General features: G+C 44.3%; 1 protein-coding gene and 1 non-coding gene across 6 annotated transcripts in view; both read left to right on the forward strand.

Moving 5' to 3' along the window:
• The window catches only part of RNF152 (ring finger protein 152), a 239,029-nt gene that overhangs the window by 163,381 nt on the left and 56,974 nt on the right, over positions 1 to 18,674 (forward strand). The window lies entirely within an intron of this gene.
• LOC138283152 (U5 spliceosomal RNA) lies at positions 1,822 to 1,937 on the forward strand. Its single transcript, XR_011201091.1, has one exon. It is a non-coding gene; the product is annotated as a U5 spliceosomal RNA (small nuclear RNA).

Raw genomic sequence — 18,674 nt, forward strand, 5'->3', positions numbered from 1 at the left:
TATTGAGTAGCCTGTGTGTGGTTAGTGTAACGTCTGTTTAAGTTGAAGACTGGTCAGTCTCTAATGATGCAGGGTAGTTATGGCCTATAGGCCTTTGACTTACTCCCTAATAAGGCCTCTGAGACCGTGATATTTTTTTTTTATCATGAGGCAAGCCAAAACGAAAATGGAAAAAATGCATCCATTGAGATGTGTGCCTCTTTCTTTTACTCTTGCTATTGAACGTAAAGAAGTACAAATATAGGGTCATTAGAGCAATGAGGAAATGCTTATAACGCGTGTCAGAATTTTTTAACATTTTGTATGGTTGTAAGTTGTTTTTAATTGTATTGTAAATGGCTTTATGTAAAAGGCAACATTTCTGAAAGTTTTTAATAAGTGAAATCCCTCGAATTAATACCTTTAAATATTCGTTTTTGTTTTCAGCTTTTACAACAGTTTTCTTTCTGGATTTCTGGACTAAAAACAGCAATAAGCTAATTTTGTTGACTTTCACCTCCAGACATGTCTGAGGAAGATGGCCTGACTCATGGGTATGGTGTGCCAGTCAGGTACTAGCACAGCATATCTTTTCATTTAGAATTATGGCATGATTTGTCAGATGATGCAGATTAGTAACAGACGTTCATAGTGGTTATTCTCACGCTTCCCAAGGAAAGCAACAAATGTAAATATTGTTATGATGAAGAGGTGTTTCTTTGAGAGGATGCCAGCAATTATGGGTGTGTGCAATAAAGCAGATGGGATGCACCAGTCACCCCGAGCCCACAAAGCTCCGAATATGCAGTATTTCTAATAAGCATTGGCAATTTCATTCATTCTTACTTATCTTTACATACAAGCAAGACCAGTTGGCATGGCCATTACGTGTTTATATTGGTCTTCATTGCTTGTCAAAATCAATGTATCTAGCCCATTTCTGCTGTTGTTTTTCTAGTGACCACGAGGAGGTAGTGAAATGAAGCAAACTTGTGTTATCTATACATGGCCGGGTTTTTAGGTGTGAGCTTTTCACCACGCCCATCACTATCACTCGCTCATGGGCTTGCCTTTCAAAAATCCTTTGTTATCATTGGTATCCTTGGGGCAGTTTTGTTACCACCTTGGCCATTGACCCTGTTACAAGGATAATTGCACTTTTAACAATACATTTGATTGCAAGCAAACTTATTTTTCCTTTTGTGGCTCTCCTTCACGCTCATGTTCATGGCAGCCATGACCCTTTGAAATAGCTTGCTGATGTCAACTTATGTTTTTTACTTTTCATTTTATGTGGCAAGAAGAAAAGTCCAGTTAGGAATTTACAACTCTAATAGCTCTAACTCATTCCTCTTTGCTAATACCTGTTTTGTTACAGCAGCTGATGCAGCCTTATAGGCTTCAAGTACAAAACACACTGGCTCATTCATTGTCTCAGAAAGAATAGCAGCGAGCCAGCAGGCATGCTTTGACATAGGCATATGTAAATCTTCTTCTTGGGTGCCACTGGTTTTCACAAAAACCCGTTTGAGGCACCAATCAAAATCTGCAGAGTTAAAGGAGAAAACATTACGGCTTGAGCAGGGAAACTATTGTGATGCAGCTTTCCTGTCACGTGACCTACAATTAAATTTACATACCCATAATTCCGTGTCACTTCTTAGTCCTCCTGTTATTTCTTTTTGTGGCAACAAGTGTTTTATCAATGTACTGGACTACAATAATTATTATAAATTGGTTGTATTTTAGAGGGTTTTTGTAAGATGCACTTAGTAAACTAAATCACCCTGCCAGTCTGTGGAACGGTGTTTCCTGGCACCAGAGAGGGCAGCCATGAAACCTATACTCTGGTTTCTCTTCAAACTAAATACATCTTTAACCTTTTACTAAAGATTTCCATGGAATGGAACATTTAGGAGTTTCACTCAATTTTTGAAAGCCCTGCCAAATGCAGGGTTACCCTTATTTAGTAAATGAAAGTATAACTATATAGTAGACAGATTGATTATTTGCTGGTTCCTCAAGTGCGACAACATTCTTTTGTTATTTGTCGACGTGCTTTTGGGGAGTGATTCTTACTGTGCTGCGGTTAACCAAGAGCCTTGTTACATGACATATGAGAAGGAAACATGCTACACAAAAGCTCCATATCATCCGAAAGGATCCACTACCATGTGGGAAGCAGCAATATATAACAACAGGTAAGGAAGGATCAATTGGTAAATGAAACACATAACTGTATCCAATCTGAGTTTTATTTCTGATTCGGCTCCTGCTTCTCTTTTCTCATTGATTATTGAGATTTTATTCAAATCTCCTCTGTGACTTAACTGTAGATATGTGTTAAAGTACACATTTTATATATATATACATACATATATATATATATATGTGTGTGTGTGTGTGTGTGTGTAAAATGTACATAAATTTACATCATGCCACAGTCTAACTACCGACTTTGAAACTGGTGAATAATGGTCAAATCCAGCACAATTAACCTCCTGCGATCCTGGGAAAATCACTTACTTACCCCTTGTCTTAAACCCATAAGGAATAGCAAAGCCAATAGGTCGTACTTATGCAAGATCTATTGGCTTTGTCTATGCTATTTTTTAGCCATGTACCGCAGCGTGGATGCTATGCAATGTGGCTGGAAAAAAAGTGCTATTGCGCGGTCAACGTTTGCTCCATCATAGCACTTATTTTCTTTTGAACCAGCCACGCAGCTGTACAACATGGCAATAAAGATTGACAAAGCCAATAGGTCTTGCATAGGTGAGACTTATTGGCTTTCTTTCTCAAAGTTTTGAGAAAAAAGCAACATGATTAGGCTAGCGAAGGGTGTGTCTAACATATTCATTAGGTCAAGCGCGCAAGCACTTTGACCTGTTGTAATATATCTGTGGGCTTTTAACCACGTTCAAAAAACGCCCATCACTATCACTTGTAGTTAGAAATGGGGTCCCTAGTTGGCAGAGGTATACACCCATGTCCAAGTAGGGACCACAATCCTAGTCAGGGTAAGTCACACACAATCCAAATTATCCTGTGCCCACCCTCTGGTAGCTTGGCACTGAGCAGTCAGGCTTAACTTAGAAGGCAATGTGTAAAGCATTTGTGCAATAAATCATGCAATAACACAGTGAAAACACCCCAAAAATACACCACACATGTTTAGAAAAATATAAGATATTCTTCTGATTAAATTAAGGTCAAAACGATCACGATTTGATGAGTACAAGTTGAAATATCTCTTTTGTAATGTTAAGAAGAGTCTTAAGCCTTAAAGTCAACAATTGTCTCTTGTGTGCACAAAGTACCTGGTTTGGGTCAGGATTCCATGCACGGAGACCGCAGAGAAGGAGATGCATTGAAAAAGGAAGGTGTGCGTCGGATTTCCCGATGCAGCACACACGATGCGTTGTTTCTTCTCACGCTATCCGGCGTGCAGAATTGGATCCTCACTGCGATGCGTGGTTCTTTTGATGCCTAGGAAAGATGTGTGGAAATCCTGGGCTTGCAGGATGAAGTCGCAGGTGCTGCTTCGATCCGGTGGGCGATGCATCAGAGTTTCTGTCGCACTGCAGGCATGGCATTGATTCTTCACTCAGGAAGTCGGGCTTCGTCATTCCGGCTCAGCTGTGCGTCGATCCGGTAGGGCTGTGCGTCGAAGTTCCAGTCCCAACGCAGGCCCTGTGTCGATCTCTACTCAGGGAGTCCGGCTGCGTCTTTCCAGGTTCGGATATGCATTGATTTTTCTCGTCGCTGGATAGGCTGTGTGTCGTTTCCGGCAGGCTGTGCGTCTATTTTCGCAGCACAAGGAGTTTCCTTGAAGAAAGGAAGTCTTTTTGGTCCTGAGACTTCAGGAACAGGAGGCAAGCTCAATCCAAGCCCTTGGAGAGCACTTCTCAGCAAAGTCAGAGGCCATCAAGGCAGCAGGGCAACATCAAGGCAGCAGTCCTTCACAGCAAAGCAGTCCAGGTGAGTCCTTTGGGCAGCCAGGTAACTCCTCTTGACAGGTTGCAGGATCTGGTCCAGAAGTGTCTGATCTGGTGGGGTCAGGGACCCAATTTATATACCCCAAAATACCTTTGAAGTGGGGGAGACTTCAAAGAGTAGTTTTGAAGTGCACAAGATCCCTTTTCAGTACAGGTCTGTCTGCCACGGTCCCAGTAGGGGATTTGCCAGTCCATTGTGAGAGGGCAGGCCACTAGCCTTTGAAATGTAAGTGTCAGGCCCCTCCACCCTTCTAACCCAGGAAGACCTATTCAGTATGCAGATGTGTGCAGGTGTGACTGGGTTTCCTGTGTTTGTGGTTGTGTGGCTGAAATGCACAATGGAGCTGTCAACCAGCCCAACCCAGACATGGATTAAAGACAGGCTGTAAGACACAGATGGATTTTAAGTGCAGAGGAATGCTCATTTTCTAAAAGTGGTCTTTCTAAAATAGTAATATAAAATCCAACCTCACCAATAAGCAGGATTTTCTATTACCATACTGACCATACTAAATATGACCTATTTACCCCTTTGTGATCATAATCTACTACTCAAACTGTATATGAGGGTAGCGCTAATGTTAGTCTTTGAAAGGAGCAGGCCTCACAGTAGTAGAAAACAAATGTAGGAGTTTTCCACTACCAGGACAAGTAAAACACACAGGCATATGTCCTGCCTTTTACCTACATAGCACCCTGCCCTATGGGTTACCTAGGGCCTACCTTAGGGGTAGACGTGTATGTAGAAAAAGGGGAGTTTAAGGCTTGGCAAGTACTTTTAAATGCAAAGTCGAAGTGGCAGTGAAACTGCACACACAGACGTTGCAAAGCCTTGCAATGGCAGGCCTGAGACATGGGCATGGGGCTACTTATGTGGGTGGCACAATCAGTGCTGCAGGCTCCCTAGTAGCATTTGATTTACAGGCCCTGGTCAGAGGCAGTGCACGTCATTGCGTACTTACAAGTAAATCAGATACGCTAATTGGGTATGAACCAATGTTACCATGTTTATGGGAGAGTGCATATGCACTTGAGTACTGATTAGCAGTGGTAAAGTGCACAGAGTCCTAAAACCAGCAAAAAACAGTGTCCGAAAAGTGGAGGGAGGCAGGCAAAAAGTTGGTGGGTGACCACCCTAAGGCTGTCAGGTCCAACACTCATTCATGGGCTTGCCTTTCAAAAATCCTTTGTTATCATTGGTAAATGCTTTACGTTTGTTCCTCCTTGGGGCGGTTTTGTTATTGCCTTGGACTCCGACCCTGTTACTTGGATAATTGCACGTTTGCCAATACTTTTGACTGCAAGCAAACTTATTTTTCCTTTTGTGTCTCTCCTTCACACTCATACTCATGGCGGCTGTGGTGCTTTGAATCGGCTCACTTATGCAAACTGTTTTTTCTTTTCATTTTCAATTTATGGGGCAAGAAAACTCAAGGCCCATTACATTGCAAATGCTTGTCTTAGGTGCAGGCCAGTTCAGGACAGGCTGAACTTCTAATCTACTGACAGTGAGACTAAAAAGCTCCTGTGGGGCGGATAAACACAGAAAGGGAAGAAAGCTATAAATAAGGGCAAGCCAACTGAGACTGCCATGAAAATCATCCAATCTTTGGGAAAATAATAACTATGTGGAGCACTGCATCCAGTGCTGTCTCCGACAGACAACTAGAGTGGTCTGTAGCAAGACCACAAAAATTAATGTATTGATATATTTGTTAAAACCTACATAATGAACCTCCACTAATCAGATCAGAAAAAGTGGCACACCCTCGTATCCCTGCTGCCACCCAATGACAAACCAGTGATATTGAAGTGTCCGACTCTGTCTTTCATCTGACAAAACATCACTGCTTTCATACTTATGAATAGTCTATGCCAGACAAAGCACATGAGAACAGATTATTGCTGCAGCAGATAGGACCATGTAAACTGCAAAAACAATAGGAGACATTTAACGATCAAGACTGATAACCCACCCCGGAGAAGGGAAGTGTGAAGACCAAAGATGCTGAACTGGTACTGAAGGGTGCCCTCTGTACTTACATAAAAGAGGTCCTTCGGAGAGGCACAGAGTCCATGGCAGGGTGTCCTAAAATTGCTGCACAAGAGTTTCATATACAGGAGGTTTCATAGTATTTCCGTGATGGAAGCACTGTAAGTGAATGCTCACATTTATGTAGCGCTTGTTATGACTTATTTGTGGGGTTGACATTAGTGGCTGTCACTAGAAGGGTGTGTGAAATAAATAATGCAAAATATGGTGAAGGCAATGGAAGACTTAAACTTTTTTATTTAAAAGAGCCATGTCTGAGTTTTTAATGGCAAAGTCTGGTAGAGCTTTTCAGATGAATGAAGCCTGGTGTGAAAAGTTCTCTCTATTGGTGCGATGCCACAGCATATACTGGATCAGATTAGATGACCTCTTTGCATCATAGTCCAGTTTTGAGCAAGTAATAGACCTGGCTTCTGTCTCACATAAAACAAGTGAACTCCAGAAATCTATGGACATTTCAAGTGGTGGCCCACACTAATATTTAGGGAAATGTCTTGGTGGGGTTTCTTTTACTAAGCAGCATGGAAATAGTAGAAGTGTATCAGATAATATGGAAGTTGCTCTACCACCAGCCTCTCCACATTGTATCTCAATACAGAGAAGATGGATTTAACTAATGGACCAGATGACAGACCATATAATGCGTGTTACTTAGGAGCGAGACACTGGGTAGATGACAGCTGTAATAATGGGAAGGATTAAGAAAAGTTGGCGAAGGAAGATAGGGCATTGTGGGGAAGGTGCTTGGGTGTGGTGATTTGAAGAGAGGAGATGAAAATGAAACAATGCAGTGCACTTGGAAGATGGAGACTTTAGTTTTGCCTTCAGTAGAAAAAAAATTGAAGATTAGGTTGACAGTTTGTAGTGTGATGCTGTTCCATTTTTGTCAAGAAACTACTGAAAAACACGCCCTGATTTGTCAAAGGAGAAGATAATGGGATGAAGGAGTGTTATGTATTATGGGACCTGGTATTAAAACTTTCATCCACCTAGTGTTATCTTGAATTCTTAAAGAACATTCTGTGGGTGCAAATCCTAGATTCCGGTTCTCAGAAGCCATGCTTTGTAGTTGTTTATTTCTGGTGATAGACCCAACACCCTGATTCAAAAAGTCGGAGGATCCGAGGTAGAGGCAGGGGTAACTCTTGAGCAACATAAGTTGAATTCACACTGACACAGATTTGTCGGTGGCCATTCACTTATCTAATGGACTTCACATCTTCAATAAGTATGAAAATGAGTTGTGAAAACTACCTATTCTGATGGATACAACTACCTGTGGATTCCTCACCTTATGAATTCATCCTTGCGTCAGCATCCGACGGAAAGTCTTCTTCCTAGCTGTTCACGTCGACGAGGACGTCATAATGGCACGGCTCCACGTGACTCCGTCTGATGTCAACGTGCCAATAAGAGGTCCTCGTCGGCGTACTGACGTCAGTTTTCCTTTTTCCGTGCCTTCGACACCAACGGTTTTTCTTCCTGGCTCGTTGATAACTGTAGCGCTTTTTGGTGGTTACAATGTCACCTCCAAAAAAGTCCGGTTTCAAGCTGTGTAGAGAATGCGGGGGTCGGATGTCGGTGACCGACCCCCATTCGGATTGTATTTGATGCCTTAGTTCGGAGCATGATGTAGAAGGATGCTCTTCGTGCCAGAGCATGAATCCGAAAGCTCTAAAGGAGCGTGAGGCGAAGCTCTTATTGCAAAAGCGAAGAAGAAGGGCCATAAGAAGGATTCCTCCCATGCTTCTCCCAAAAGGGATAAGAAGCGGCGTCATCATGACTCTCGGCGCCGTTCAGAGCGGAGCCGATCGAGGTCAAGGTCTCGTTCTTCTCGACGTCTGAAGACATGGGAGATGAGCCCTACTGTCACGCCTCAACCCGAGAGTCCGGAGTTGTCGCCGGCGCCATCCGTATTTGAGGTCGTTCAGGGTAGCCCTCAGTTTTCGCCGGCATCGAGGGAGCCTGATGTACAGCAGACCTCGGTTCAACAGTACCCGGCTTTCCCGGCTCTAGGGACGGATCCGGCTGCATTTCTGAATGCGATATATGCGGTGTTCCAATCCATGGCCCCTGCTGGTGCACCGGCGGGTCCCACGGGCCATTGGCATTTAATTTGGGTTCTCTGGCGCCTTACCAAGCTGCTCCATTCATGCCCTTCTGCCCTTCAGAGACTGGCGGTTTGGCGCCGAGGGTATCCCCTGGCAGGAGTCCTCTTCTGGTGACGGTGGATCCTTCTTCACGTCAGCCGACTCCCTCTCCGCGTCATCCGACATCATTGATGTCCCCATTCAGGGCGGCTCCATCACCTTCCTGCCAACCGACTCCGTGTCGGCGCCGGCTCCGGCGTCGGGTGAGTCTAGGAGTCGTCCATCTCTTCCTGGGCACTTTCGGGATTCGAAGTCGTCGGCGTCAATGGATTCTTTGTCGATGCCGGCCTTAGAGACGCATCTTCGATCTCGGAGGAAGGCTTTGAGACTTTTGGAGGAAGAGGAGTATAGACAGTTGGAGGAAGGCGAGATTGAGCCTTCGGATGAGTTTCAAGGTCTTGCCACTGCAAGTGGTCTGGATACTTCCCCGGAGTGGGACATTGCGTCTCCGGGGGAGTTTCCTGAAGAGGCCGCTTCTTTCCATTCAGTGGTGAAGAAGGCAGTGGAGTACCTGGATTTACCTTTGTCTGTGGCAGAGGTGAAAACTAACCTGCTCACAGAGGTACTACATCCCTCCTCGTCCAGTGCTGACCCTTTGTTGCCTTTCAATGAGGCTTTAACTGAGCCTATTCTAGACTTGTGGAAGAAGCCAGTAACAACTCCGGCTGTGAACAGGACAGTGGCGAGGAGGCATAGGAGTGCACCAGGAGATCCAGTTTTTCTATCACGACATCCAACTCCGGAAAGCTTAGTGGTACAAGCGTCATGTTCTGCAAGGTCTGCTCCTGGAACTTTTCCTGGAGTCCCTACTGATAGGGAGTCCAAAAGGATGGAGCAGTCTTCAAAAAAGATCTTTTCATCTTGTAGTATGGCGCTTAAGGCTACTAATTCTACCTGTGTGCTTGGCAGATACGTCCACGCCCTTATCGACTCCGCTAAAGAGATGGCGAAAGAACTGCCACAAGAGATGCAGAAATCGTTTGGTTCCCTTTTTATGGATGCGCAGGCAGCTGCTCAGCAAATAATACAATCTGGCCTGGACACTTCAGATTCCATAGCCAGGGCCATGGGAACATCTGTGGCTACTAGGAGGCATGCATGGTTAAGATCCTCTGGTTTTTCTTCAGATGTTCAATCCACCCTAATGGATCTGCCATTCGATGGGGAGAAGTTGTTTGGGGACAAGGCGGACTCTGCCCTTGAACGGTTTAAGGACCTTCGGGCGACAGCTAAGTCCTTGGGCTTACAGACCTCGGCTGCAACGCCCTATAGACCTTTTCGTAGGTTTCGGGGTTCACTCCAGGCTCTGTCTTTCGAAGGTCGCAGTCCTACGCCCAGCAACCTGCCAATCCGCCCTATCGTGCCTTTAGAGGGCGGGGTAGGGGTAGAGCTAGAGGTCCAGCCCAGCGGCTGTCATCTTTTTCATCCTCCTCTGGTGGACAACAGCAGAAGCAGCCCTAGTTTTGCCCACTTTATCAACCATTCTTCTCCTGTAGGGGGAAGATTGTCTTTTTCTGTAGAAATGGAGGTCGATTACAACAGACTCGTGGGTGCTAGGAATTGTGGAAAAGGGCTATGCTCTCCCCTTTCAGGAGTTCCCTCCTCCCTTCCCCCTGTCCCTCCTTTTGTTCAGAAGACCATCTTCTGTTGTTACAACAGGAGGTTGTCACCATGTTGGCAAAAGGTGCTATAGAGTTGGTGCTGTTGCAGGAAAGGGGCCAGGGGTGTTATTCAAGATATTTCCTGATTCCCAAAGTGGACGGTCGTTTACGGCCGATCCTGGACTTGAGGATTTTGAATTTATTCCTCAAGCAGGAAAAATTTAAAATGCTGACCCTAGCGCAGGTTCTTTTAGCGTTGAACGAAGGAGACTGGATGGTGTCTGTCGACTTGCAGGACTCGTACTTTCATGTCCTGATAATCAAGTCGCACAGGAAGTATCTCTGAACTGTGGTCGGAACGCAACACTACCAGTTTGCGGTCCTTCTGTTTGGACTTACTTCAGCACCTCGGGTTTTCACAAAGGTGATGGCAGTTGTTGCAGCACATCTCAGAAAGAGGGAAGTAGCGGTTTTTCCCTACCTGGACGATTGGTTGATCAAAACCAAGTCTCCAGAGCTTGTGTTGTCTCATCTGCGAATGACAACACAGTTGTTGTTCGATCTGGGCTTTTCAGTAAATGTACCCATATCTCACCTGGAGCCCTCTCAACACCTCCTCTTCATAGGGGCAGTACTGGACACAACAATGTTTCGGGCCTACCCCCCGCCTCAGTGAGTTCGGGACATTCAGGCGCTGATTCCATTGTTTCAGGTTGGAGCGGCAATTCCAGTCCTCAAGGTCTTACGCCTGCTAGGTCTGTTTGCTTCTTGCATTCTGTTGGTCACTCACGCTCGCTGGCATATGAGGGCTCTTCAGTGGTGCCTCCGCAGGCAGTGGTTCCAGCACAAAGGGGAGCTCCGGGATTCAATAAAGATCTCCAAGGATGCTTTAGCGGATCTTCATTGGTGGACAGTGGACACCAACCTTTCCCAAAGAAAACCGTTTTCACTACCACCTCCTGTGGCCACAGTAATATCGGATGCTTCCACTCTAGGGTGGGGAGCTCATCTGGGGGACCTGGAGATCAAGGGTCTTTGGTCTCCAGCGGAACAGATGTTGCATATCAATCTGTTGGAATTGCGGGCAGTACGTTTGGCGCTCAAGGCCTTCCTCCCTACCCTTTGCGGTCAGTCAGTTCAGATCTTGACGGACAATACTACCGAGATGTGGTATATAAACAAGCAGGGAGGAGTGGGGTCGTACCTTCTTGGCAGAGAAGCCCTGCGACTCTGGTCCTGGGCTCAGGACCATCAGATTTGCTTAATAGCGAATCATTTGGCCGGAGTTCTGAACGTACGTGCGGACGGTCTCAGTCGTCACTTCTCAATAGATCACGAATGGCGTCTCCATCCAGACCTGGTCCTCCACATCTTCGGGATGTGGGGCAATCCTCAGGTGGATTTATTCGCCACTCAAGAGAACACGCATTGCCCGTTGTTCTGCAGCCTCCAGTATCCGTTGCAAGGAGCATTGGGGGATGCGTTTCAGATGTCCTGGAGCGGCCAGTTGCTTTACGCGATTCCCCCATACCCTTGATTCCTCGGGTTTTGAGGAAGGTTCGTCAAGATCGGGCCCAAGACATCTTGGTGGCTCCGGACTGGCCGAGAAGGGTATGGTATACAGACCTGCTTCAACTCACGCAGTGCCCTCCGCTCCGTCTCCCGCTCAGGGCAGACCTCCTCTCACAGTCGCAGGGGCAGGTTCTACACCCCCACCTCCAGAGCTTGCACCTTCATGCCTAGAGATTGAACGGGGCAACCTGAGTTCGTTTTCTCTCCCACCGGATGTATTGGATGTTATTCTATCGTCCAGGCGACACTCCACTAAATCCATTTATGCCGGCAGGTGGGCAAGATTTGTGGTTTGGTGTGGGAGGAATCAAAAAGATCCCTTGAAGGCCCACCTTTCGTATATTCTTTTATTTGCTCTTAGTTTGGCAAAGAAAGGCTCTACGGTGACTATGGTTAAGGGCTATTTGGCGGCTCTGTCTGCGTTTCTTTGCCTTCCGGACCAGCCTTCTTTGTTTAAGTCTCCAATTGTAAATAGGTTTCTTAAAGGTTTAGTGAATAATTTTCCTCCTGTGCCCTTTCACATGCCTCAATGGGACTTGAATTTGGTATTGACGTTCTTGATGGGTTCGCCTTTCGAGCCCATGCACTCATGTCCGTTGAGATATTTGGTCTTAAAGACTGTTTTCTTAATTGCAATCACATCTGCTAGGAGAGTTGGAGAGCTTCAAGCCCTTTCAGTTAAACCTCCTTTTACCATGTTTTTCCCTGATAAAGTAGTACTGAAAACCAGAGCTGCTTTTCTGCCGAAAGTTGTCACTCCTTTTCATATAGGGCAGTCTATTACCCTATCCTCGTTCTACCCTCCTCCCCACCCTTCTAAGGATGAAGAGAGGCTACATAGGCTGGATCCCAAGAGGGCGCTGTGCTTCTACCTGGAGAGGACTAAAGACTTTCGCCTGGAAAGATCAGCTGTTTATTGGGTATGTTGGACAGCGAAAGGGCAGAGCGGTACAGAAGCGTACACTCTCCAGGTGGGTCATCTTGTGTATTAAGATTTGTTACTCTCTGGCGAAAAAAGTTCCTCCTGAAGGTATCAGGGCCCATTCTTATAGGGCTAAGTCTGCATCCTCGGCCCTAGCGAGAGGAGTTCCGTTAGTAGATATATGCAAAGCGGCAACTTGGACGTCCCTCCATACCTTCGTAAAACATTATTGTCTAGACTCTGAAGTGAGGAGGGACGGTCATTTTGCTCGTTCGGTATTGCAAGATTTCTTGGTGTAATCAGGCAGGCACCCACCACCGAGTGCAGTACTGCTTGGGACTCTATTCATAAGGTGAGGAATCCACAGGTAGTTGTATCCATCAGAAGAACAAGTTACTTACCTTCGGTAATGCTTTTTCTGGTGGATACACTAGCTACCTGTGGATTCCTCATGGTCCCTCCCGCCTCCCTGTTGCCTGCCTGATTTCACAGTTATCTTGCAGTAATTGGAAATATGTTTCTTTATATATTTGTATATACATGTATTTTAAGGTGACTATGTAAATGTATGAGTTCAATGGACAATGTTATTGTGTCTGCATATATATATATTTTTATGGTTTTTGATGGGTCGGTATTCACCTGTTCGCCTCAAAGGCACGAAAAAAATGAGGTGAAACTGACATCAGTACGCCGACGAGGACCTCTTATTGGCACGTTGACGTCAGACGGAGTCACGTGGAGCCGTGCCATTATGACGTCCTCGTCGACGTGCACAGCTAGGAAGAAGACTTTCCGTCGGATGCTGACGCAAGGATGAATTCATAAGGTGAGGAATCCACAGGTAGCTAGTGTATCCACCAGAAAAAGCATTACCGAAGGTAGGTAACTTGTTCTTCTCCCCCATACTTCTCAGTGGTTTATGCAATGGGGTTTCTACAACTGGAAGAATAATTTACAGCAGTGATACTCAAAGTACGGCCCGGGGGCGCATTCGGCCCTTCTGGTGAATATCCGCACTGGACTCAACTCAGCACCAACATTAAAAAGATGTTAAATAAACAGGCATGCATTTATTTAAAGGTTATTCTAAGTTAAGGAAAGGAAGTAACTAGGGTAAGCTGCACCTCTTAAATGTAGGCACACCTTCATTTTTAAAAACATCTTGTAGCAAAAGTATAAAACTATGATAGTCTGTTAAAATTTCAAATAGTGTATATCATTAACATGCAGAACTGTTTCACTTTAGAACATCAGATTATAGCTGTGAATTTAGAAACATTTTTTAAGTGATAGTTTTCAAACATGAATTTAGAAACTGTTAATCTTCCCCACAACCCTGACAACAATGCAAATAGTGAACTAAGAGGCATGTTAGTTGTTATATGCATTCTTTAGGTGGCCTGGGATTATATCATACAAAAACATTATAATTTATTAAATCAAACACAGGAGGTTTTGTGCAGCACACATCCTGAAGTCATGCGTTTTCAGATCCTTATATGTGATAATGAAGATAAAGGAGGGAAAGTGAAATAAAACAATTGTCTGGGATCACACTCTTAATTTAAGTAAAGAACCTGGGATTAATCACATTGTGCAGCTCAGACACAAGATGAATATGCATCCCTTCCTCTACTCCCACCTTACCACCAATATATCCCCCACCCCTGTCCGCCACCCTGCTGGCATCAATACTGCCCTCGGTCACATCACAGACCAAACTTAGTAGCCCTTCGGACTATGTTTGTGAGTACCGATGATCTACAGGCAGAAGAAAGGGAATTCTAAAGTGAATTCATACCTCCGTGCCTAATTTTGAAACACCGAATATTCTAGTGTCAGGCGAAAAGGTGATTTAAGGTGAAGAGGAGGCACATAAATATAAGGTTTTCATAGAGATGGGTGCACCTGCAATGGGGTTTTTGTGACCTAATTTTATAGAGTTTGTAGGTTTGACACATAGTCAAGTTTCTACTTTTTTGTGAATCAACTCCAAAACTAATGAATCGAGACACATCTGCAACAAAACATACTTCTAGCCTCCACAACTACATTGTGGGGGCAGGTAAAAAGTAGAAGGTTAAGTACATTACTTTGTGGCAACTGTGATTTGAAAGAAGTGGTGTACCATTCTGTGAACATAGGAGAAATAGAGACTGGGCAGTAGTTACAAAGTCAAGTTATTTTTGTGGAGAACGAGGGAGTGGGAAAAGAGCCCAATTAAGGTATGAATTACTGTGACAAAGGGCCTGATTACAAGTTTGGCAGTTGGACGAGCCAATCGTCCAACACATGGGGAGGAGCCACCATTATACTGGTGGCGCCTCCGCCCAGCGTATTATGACGGTACTGCCAGGCTGATTGGCGGGAACATTGTATTACGCGAACAGTGCTACAATATTGGTCTCGGCCCCTATAAGGTAGCCAAGGCCAATATTGTAGCACACCAGCACCGTGGGAATGCGCACTGTCTGCAAGCAGACAGTGTGCATTCCGATGGTGCTGCGCAGGGGGGCCTCTGCACCGCCCATGCAATGGGGTCCCCACCATGGAAAGGTTGGCGGAAAGCTGAGTTGTAATCAGCCAGGTGACGCTGAGTTCAGTGCCGCCATGGCTGAGTACAACTCAGACCGCTGTGAGCCTGTTGGGAACCATGCTCCTGGCGGGGAGGGTGTTCCCCTGGTGGGTCCCCTCACCAGTGTAGCAGTCCTCGAACTGGCACACTTGTAATCAGGCCCAAAGTGTATATGAAATCTGAAGGAATGTGAGAGGTTAGGTGGCATAGTGAAAACGATAGCAGGAATCTGGTATTTCGGTCTGAGATTGAATTGTTGTAAACAACTGCAAGGTATTATGATTTTTGATACAGGAGCTGGAAGGAGATTTCCAGGATCGATGTAAAGGCAAGCAACAGTGGTAAAGTTGTAGTAAATATAGTGCCATGTTTCCTGGTTACACTGTTTTTCAGACACCACTTAAATACTTTTTGTAGGCTATGGCCTATTGGAATAAGCAAAGACTGAGCCAAACAACAGACATTGAACCAGGGCTGTAAGCAGACTTCTAGTTCTGTCTTTCACCGGAAGAAGAAGAAACCCACCCGTATACCTCTCACCCTCTAGAGCTGCAACACAACATCATGGGAAGTCCCCTTTGTGATATGGGGACGAAGTGGCACAGTGTATGGTGTTTACCGTAGGTTTCACTGGACCAATGATGTTTCTTTTGATTTGAATATTCAAATTATTACGGCTTAGTTTTACATTTACCTTTTTAGGTGTTTTACTGATAATGGCCCGGGATAATGGTTCTATATCAACTGGTATATAAATATCTTATTGCCTTTTTATTTATTTTTTTTATTCTCTTTCTAGTAAGGTACTGTTTATGAATTAGCAAAGCACATGATTCTACTTCGCATGAATTATGTCACACCTTTCATTATATAGGCTACACCCACGATGGCGATATCTAGGATTCACTTCTTAGGCCCATCCTTTTTACATCATTGATTTTATTTGTAACTTTGTCAGCACCATAGGAGTCTACACCTTAAATATCACCAGATGTACGTCTTCGGGAATCTAAGCATTGTTTTAAGGTTAAGGAATTGCTCCTTTGATCATGGGGATAACTTGTTTGCCTTAAAGATTAGGCACTATTCTGTGCCCTTAATACAATCTGTGCATGTGTATCAGTTGGATATGTAAATACACCATTCGATTTTGTGATCAGTGCATCCTTCTTGTCGGTGACATGAAACTGTTTAATGACAGGTACATTAGCATAACACAAAATGATGGAGCTCCCCTTTGTGAATGTTATACGTGGTCCCTGAGACTCCTGTATGTCAGCGATATTCATAGGTCTAAGGTTAATATGAGGGTTAGGGTGGACCCCCTGCATTGTGGGGGCGTGTGTTACACGCCCTGGGCAGATTCAAAGAAATGCCCTGAAGAATAATCACTTGGTTGTCCTGAAAACAACATATAGGTTTTATTAGATGATTTGGGCCTCTTATGCTTCTGTTTGTTGTATTATTTATCTATTTGAGTTTACTGCACTCAGCGTTCACAACTTAGAACACCTTTATTTTCAAACCATTTTACATTTTGTGACATAGGGAGGGAACGGAATGCGGCTGAGGTAATAACTTGTGGCTGATATTAATTCAGTGATTCCATCCGTCACCTTTTGATTTTGTTAGCGAGTTGATCTAAGCTGCACTGGTATGCGCAGACCTTACTCCCACAGCACAAGATTCTGTAGGATTAAATCTGCCCTTCACTGTTGAGGCGCATCAAGTGTGGAATGTGAGGTTGCTTGTGTTACCTTGCAGATGAAATATTGCCTAGCAGCTCTTTTGGGGGGGGCAGGCCCAAGTCTCATTTGCATATGGTTAGCCCATGTCTGTGCTCACAAAACGAGCAAAACAATGAAGGACTAGAACACAGTCGATAATACTTTACAGAGACTGGGAATACACAAGGCATTCAGCTGATCACTTTGTTTGTCTCAGTAATTAAACATATGGTCACTTGTGAGGGTTTGATGGGAAAGATGGCATCTGATCTAGATTAATAATGAAACCATTTCATTGAAACTCTACTGTCACTGGTGGAAAGAATGAGTCATTTGAACTGAACTGAAAATAAGCTGGAAAAATGTTTAATTGACAACATTCAGAACATATTGTCCCGTTTTGATGGAGTGTTATTTTGATGACATTTGTCTAAGGCACAGTTGGCCATTAGAAGAGACTTAGAGTGCTGTCATCAGCCTGTGGCTGCCTGACCACAATCCCTTTTTTTGCATCTTCGAAGAATGGCGTTTGGGATTTAGAAAACGTAGGCCACTTTGCTCTGAGCATGGTCAGGTGAAGATTGAGGTGCCTGTTCCTGTGCAATGAAGTGTCTTATTGCGAAATAGTTATGTTTTTAATTGTGACTTACAGACAACTTTGACCGAGATACCACCTAATGGAATTGATTTTTTTTTTTTTTTATAAAAATGAATTCATTTATGCATACATAGAGGGACTTTGAGTCTGCCATGTTCATCCATTGTTTTATTTACGCTATTCTCATTTTGACTCTACCAGCATAGAGCAAAGGAGTGGGTCAGCATATTTCAACCTTGAATTGCACGTGATGGCTTTTTCACCCAATCACACATGCATATCTCATGGAAAGAAATACCCTTCAATCAATTCCAGTGAGTCAGCACTTTGCCTCTGCCTGTTTCTTTATTCTCTCTTTCTCTCTCCCATATAAATATAAATATATATATATATATATATATATATATATATATATATATATATATATATATATATATATTTTGTTTTTGTTTTTTGTTTTTTTTCAAGTAAAAGTGCTCTTCCTGGAACCCCATGAGGGGTGGAGATGGAGCTGGACAAATCTTGACAGCACAGTCCATAAATAAAGTCGTTGACTCGGGACCACACCAGGCAAATTAACTTTACTATACCCAGTTCAAGACACGTTTTGAGCAGCATGCAGTCTTGATCGCCTCTTGGTGGTCGAAACGTGTCATGAACTGGATGCAGTAAAGTTCCACTTGCTTTGAATGGGCCCGAGGAGCATCTTTATTTACAGACTGTGCTGTGAGTATATATAAATATAATATTATCTAGTGGCAGTCACTACTAGGTACTTATAGATAGGACTGTTTCCGTAGGAAAAGTGTTTTTTGACTTGCCTATATCTTTGGCGACGTTTGATGAATCTTCATGAAATTATCCAAAATGTGTTGCAGTGATTCTTGTTGCGCATGGAAAGTTTCAGTGTGCTCTGTCAAACAGGGGTCGAGAAAAAAGGGGGTAAAAAAAGTTGCGTTTCCCATTTTAATTCCCATTGGATCTTTAGACCTGTCTACAGCCCGAACGATTGGATGGAATTGCACCAAATTCGGCAGAAAGCTAGCTGTCTGTACGCAGATTAAGTTTTAGTTTATTTGGTGTAAATCTCTTCAGTAGTTTTGGAGAAATTTAGGAAAATCCAAATTTGTATATCTTTAGCCTCAAAGTATTTGCGAAAAAAGATAAAAGCATATTTTTTGCCACAGATAGGCCAGGTCCCAAGGCAATACGGTCCTCCACCGCCCTGGGGCAAATTGCAATAACTGTGGGGGAGGCCTGTTATCCTCCCCCACAGCCCCAGCACCGCCACCTCCCTGGGGGTTTTACTTTAATACATGTAGGGGGGACATGCGCCCCCTCCCCCAGCCCTGGGGACCACCACCTTCCTGGGGCAAATAGCAGGATATCCAACTGGGGTCCATTTCGGACCCTTGTTAGCCCCAGGGACCATGGCCTCCATGGGTCTAGCCCTAATATAACTATAACCCTCGCATTCGACATACACAGTTTTCTCA

Source organism: Pleurodeles waltl, chromosome 2_2 (assembly GCF_031143425.1).
Source record: "Pleurodeles waltl isolate 20211129_DDA chromosome 2_2, aPleWal1.hap1.20221129, whole genome shotgun sequence".
Lineage (NCBI taxonomy): Eukaryota > Metazoa > Chordata > Amphibia > Caudata > Salamandridae > Pleurodeles > Pleurodeles waltl.